Genomic DNA, 5,000 nt, shown 5'->3' with positions numbered 1-5,000 from the left:
GGAAGGGGTACGTAACAGTATAAGAAGGAAATAGAGGGTACAATAAGCGAAAATGATTGGACAACACTGATTTAGCCAGTATCGAAGTGCCGGATGCATACATCTATTATTCCCCACCCTCTCTCTCTCTCTCCTTCCCCTTCCCTGTCTTTCTTTCTCTCGCTTTCCTCCTTCGACGAAACGGCATCCAACCCCAACGAACCTTCTCTTCGAATCGCGCGTTCCGAAGCATTTCTGAAACTTGAGCTTCATCTTAAGGCGTTCTTTCTGCTGATGACATGACATGATGACATGACAGACGACTGGTTCATTACTCCATTCTTCTCATTCTGATTGCGTTGGTACACGTCTCGATAGGAGTCTTATGTGTATGTTAATGTCGTTTGAAAGGTCGCTGGAACGTGAATTGTTCGTGTGGGAAGATTCATTAAGGTTTCGTATTTTTGGTTCGAAGATTCACGGTCTGTAATTAGAAAAAAAAATGGTGACCAACTTCTCTTTCTAATCACTATTATTATTATTATTATCATTATTATTATTACTATTATCAATATCATTATTGTTATTACTATTATCAATATAATTATTATTATTACTATTATTATTATCATTATTATTATTATTATCATTATTATTATAATCATTATGGGTGCGATGATTTTTTTTCTATGATTTTATTTTGTGTCTATTTTCTCAGATTTTGTAACTATTCTATCTGCTTTGCCTTTTTCTTTAGCCAGTCGATTATTCTTCGGTATGATGTCTTCTATTAGTAGCTTGAAACCATAGCGTGCACTGATCCCATCGTATACCTGTTCACTATTCTTACATAGTTATGGGGCTGTCAGTCACACTACTATTTGCAGCACACGCACGCACATCCCCCCCCCCCCCCCACACACACAAACAATCTCTCTCTCTCTCTCTCTGTGTCTGACTTAATCTTTATCTCTTTCTCTCTCTCTTTCTCTCTCTCTCTCTCTCTCTCTCTCTCTCTCTCTCTCTCTCTCTCTCTCACTCTCTCACATGCACGCACCCCCTCCCCCCTCCACATACAATCTCACTCTCTGTCTGTCTCCCCTCTCTCTCTCTCTTTCTCTCTCGCTCCCTACCTCCCTCCTTCCCTCCCTCTCTCTCTCCTCTCTCCCTCCCTCTCTCCTTGTATAAACATATATATCCATCTGCGTTGCTCCTTCATGCTACCTCATGCACGACCCGATGCAACCCGTACCGCACGACATATTCAAATAAACTGAATCAATTATCAATGAAAGCAACAGTCTGGAAAAGTATTCACGACGTCCAGTGAATAATGCAACAGCAATGGCTTCAAGAGAGACAGGTTTGGTTTCGTTGTCAGTGAAGCAGTTACGAAGAACAAGTGTAATAGGTTCCTTGTGCAATGTGCAACACGACTCTCGAGCGTTAAAATCCAGGTTACATTGTCGATATTCTTTGGTTGATTAGTGTTTGTAATCTAATAGATGTAAAAATGTTATCTTTTGTAGTCGTTTATATAATGATGATGATTATTTGATGACTGTAATGGGGGATGAGATATTTCTTGTGGTTAATTCGATATCGTCTTCTTACTTTGGACAAAATTAGAAGAAAAAGAGAAACAAAATGACAGAAAAGATGGAATGTCTAGCGAGGTAAAAACAGTAAAACGTTTCTGAAGACATAAACGTATATACGTAAAGGAAATCACCATGACTTGCATAATGATAACGGAGCGAGGGTACCCCCCCCCCCGCATGTTGACAACATAACAATCAAGAGTTATTCTATCGTCATGTGACTTGAATTCGTAGTAACACCATAACCATCACAGTAACGACATATACATTTTTTTTTACTATTGTGAAAAAAAAAATAAATAAAAAATGATAAAAAAGGGTAGATCAGTAATTGAAGATTAATATGAGGGGTAGATCAATGATAAAAAAATAGATCACTACGAGAACTATTCAATAAAAAACAAGACATGACAAGACTATACATTTGTATTGGGTGGTGCAGCACGGAAGGGGAAGAGGAGGAAGAGGAATAAAGGAAAAGAAGAGGAGGAGGTTCATTAGAAAGAGGAGTAGACGTAGGAGGAAGTGAGAAAAGTCTCTCTCTCTCTCTCTCTCTCTCTCTCTCTCTCTCTCTCTCTCTCTCTCTCTCTCTCTCTTATTCTAGCTTATCACTGAGTTATTACGTGTTCTAATATTTCCTTTTTTCCATTTATAAATGAAGAACCTCACTTTTTCATATTTTTCGGTCTTGTTACTCAGGGATCAACAGTTTCCTAAATCACAGGCAGTGTGGCACTAAATGAGGAGAGATGACAGCTCCCCATCTTCGGGTTTTAGAGAGGGTGCCATGCCTTAGTCTCTCTGAACAAGGCCTGCTTTTTTTTTAATTCCTTTTTTCTTATATTTGTAGGTTTCGTGGTTATATATGTGATTCTCGTTATTTATTTGTAGTTATTTGTGAATGAGAGAGAGAGAGGGGGGGTGAGGGAAGGGAGGGAGAGAACAAGAGAGAGAGAGAGAGAGAGAGAGAGAGAGAGAGAGAGAGAGAGAGAGAGAGAGAGAGAGAGAGAGAGAGAGAGAGAGAGAGAGACACTACACTTCACCCCTACCCTTATCCCCCCCCCTCCCAACATTCGGGATAAACCGTAGAACCTCCTTCCTTTGTGTTTCTCAGGCCTTTAAATACCCCGCCCAACCGTCAGTTATATGAGCCTTATACTCTGCTCACGACTTTTAATTTCAAACCGACGGCCTGTCTGTCTGCGCCGTGACTCCGGGGGTTTCCACGACTCGGAAACCTCTACAAACCACTGTCGGGGGGGGGGGGGGGGTCCTGACCTTCAACGTCATTGTAGTGAAGATTTAGCACCCTTGTTCTAGGATTCAGTATCATAGCCATCATTTTAGTGAAGGTTTAGCACCCTTATCATATGGTTAATTATCATAACCATCATTATAGTGAAGATTCAGCACTATTTTATGGTTAAATATCATAACCATCATTACAGTGAAGATTCAGCACCCTTATTCTAGGATTCAGTATCATAACCAATATTATAATGAAGATTCAGCACCTTCATTCTATGGTTAATTATCATAACCAATATTATCGTAAAGATTCAGCACTATTATAACCGCAAGACAATATTTCCCTCCATATCAACAAGTCTCCGCCATGGCCACAGACAACCGTCCACCCCGCTCACGTCGGACATAATGGCTAAATGGCTATCGACGCAACACCCCTTGTCTACGAAAGTACTACCTGTCCGCGCCCTCAGTCCGCTCCCATCACCTGTCTACGTAAGCACAGCCTGTCCGCATCCCGACTCCCTCTTCACTCCATCAAATCCTTTACACTCGCCACAACTGCCAGTCAACGGAACTACTATTTCCCGGACAGAACAACCGGTTTAACACTATTCTTCACGGGACGCAGTAGTTCAAAGCAATTGGGGATCAATCATTTGTCTTCTTTTTGTCTTTTTTTTCCGAGAATAACGCGTGATTGAATATGTGGTAAGAACATGGCGAAGAGAAGAACAAAAATATGAAAAGAAAGGGAAGGAAAATGGGAAAAATAGGTTGATGTAGAGAAGGAAATATGAAAATAAAAATGGAGAGAGAGAGAGAGAGAAGGAAATATGAAAATAAAAAAGGAGAGAAAGAGAGAATCACTGGGAATAAAACATATGATTGAATCGGTGGTAGGGACAAAAGAGAAGAGAAAAAAAAAAAAAACGAAAAGAAAATGAAGATAAAAGGGAGGAAAAAGGACAAAAATAGACTGAAGTAAAGAAGAAAATATGAAAATAGAAAAAAAGAGTGAGATGAGTGAGCGTGTGCTTGTGGATGAGAGAGACAGACAGACAGAAACAGAAACAGAAAGGCAGAGAACGAGAGAGAGAGGCAAACCAGGTAATTCCACCGAGGGGCAGAGGACCCTCACCCCCCCCCCCCTAATCTCCTATGCGACCGCCCGGCCATCAAGGATTCATTTTATCTTCCCACGGCGTTAGAGTTTAATATGTATTCTGGCTCTCTGACGCACGTACGGATTTCATGGTGTTTATGAAGGCTGTAGCGCATACGGAACTATCTTCTTAACTCCTTCCTCCTTTTTTTTATTTCTTTGATTACTGTCTTCTATTTGAGTTTTTAAGATTCTCCCTCTCTCTTTTTTCTCCTTTCTCTCATTTTGCTCTCTGCTTACCTTTCTCTCATTTTTTTCGTAAGCTTCGTTTTTTTTCTTTTATTACTGTCTTTCATTCGAGTTTTGTCCCTTTTTCATTCTGTATTCCTTCGATTTTTTTTAATTCTCTCTTTCTCTCTGCTTACCTTTCTCGCCTTTTTTCGTAATCTCCTTCGTTTTTTTTTTCTTTTATTAGTCTTTCATTCGAGTTTTTTTTTCATTCAGTTTTTCTTTTGCTCCTTCTAATTTTCCTTTCTGCTCACCTTTCTCTATTCTTTCATTTTTTTTTCGTAAATCCATTTAACGTAAAGCAGGGTCAGCGCTCTAGATTTTAGGTCAAGTATTCTATGCCCTTAAAAATCTTTTTATTTTACTAAATGTATGCTCATTATTCATGTTCTTTGCATAAGATGTTGCATTCCAGCTATTTTTCTTCCTGATCACTGGAAAATAGTTTAATAATTGCATAAGAACGAAATGAAGACACGGGAAAAGGTGGGTTTAAAAGATGATAATGGTAATGGTAAAGTATAACTCATGTTAAGCATAACGATGATGATGATGGTAATGATGATGATAACGATAATGATGATTTCTTCTGTCTTCCTTTCTTTCTTTTCTGGTGTTGTTTATCGATTATTCATGTAAACAATCCTTTAAAAAACAAGGTATGGCATTATGTTCATATTATTTCTGTCTTTTTTCTTGATCGATTATTCATATAAACAATAACCATTAACTATAAATCCTAGGAAAAAGTACACGCAACAGAAGCCCATAAATCGTCA

This window comes from Penaeus vannamei, chromosome 15 (assembly GCF_042767895.1).
Source record: "Penaeus vannamei isolate JL-2024 chromosome 15, ASM4276789v1, whole genome shotgun sequence".
Classification (NCBI taxonomy): Eukaryota; Metazoa; Arthropoda; class Malacostraca; order Decapoda; family Penaeidae; genus Penaeus; species Penaeus vannamei.
Note: the sequence above shows the minus strand (reverse complement) of the source record.